This window comes from Corvus kubaryi, unplaced genomic scaffold (assembly GCF_017639235.1).
Source record: "Corvus kubaryi isolate FWS band 111438036 unplaced genomic scaffold, C.kubaryi_AGA036_p1.0 split2-37374, whole genome shotgun sequence".
NCBI classification, from domain to species: domain Eukaryota; kingdom Metazoa; phylum Chordata; class Aves; order Passeriformes; family Corvidae; genus Corvus; species Corvus kubaryi.
In genome coordinates this window covers 5,223,664-5,224,576 of record NW_024582082.1, presented here as the reverse complement: position 1 = coordinate 5,224,576, position 913 = coordinate 5,223,664, and positions in this window count along the sequence as shown.

Below are 913 nucleotides of genomic sequence, written 5' to 3'. Positions count from 1 at the left end.
GAAATGGAGGTGTACTGACCTGTGAAAATGGGGTTATTGGTTATCAGTGATATTAGTGATGCCTTTTCCTGGTCTTAAAATCAAGAATCAAGCATGCTTAGAAGGGAAAAAGGGATTTTACCTTGGTATTTATTTTAAGGATCCTTAGGTGCACCATGTCCAGGTGGAATGCGCCTCAATGCACACCACAATGCCCACACACGATAGATCAGGCATAACATTATACGTCTTACTAATTAGCATATCTATCAAAGATTCCCCAATGAGAGGCTCAAGTGAGCCCCCCTCCCCAGGGAACCTTTCCCTGGATGGTTCTATCTTAGTTTACAGAATGTGTTCTGGAGAGGACCTTGGGGTTTGGGGCACACTGATCCCTAGCTACAAAGCTTCTAAGATGTTTAGTCTCCTAGCTTGACAAGTAAGTCTAAGAATGTAGGCTAAAAAACACTAAGAATACAAAAGCTATAAAAAGGTGTATAAAAGGGGTATAAAAGAAAAGGCAAGAAATCATCATGGCATCATTTGTCCCGATTAAATATCCAGAAAGTGCCCAGTGAGGGATGTCTAGATGCTGGGACACTGTTGAACTGTGTTCTACCTGCCACTCCTCTCCCTTCCCAGGTCAGCACCATGCCCTGCTGTGCCTGATGCCCAGGGAGGGGGCAAAAGGATGGATTGCTCAGTGGGGTCATATGCAGTGATGCAGCCCCTGAGCAGTACTTAAACCCCTGGGGTTTAAATACATGTTGTAGCCTCACCCACGGCTGGAAGGAGGGCAGAGGAGACAGGGCATCACCCAGAGAAAGCAGGTGATGAGTAATGTCCCATGCTGTCAGAGTTTCTTGAAATTCTTTCAGCAGTTTCAGAACTTGAGCTATGTTTAAATTTAAAAAAAAGTCTTATAGTCGAGGCA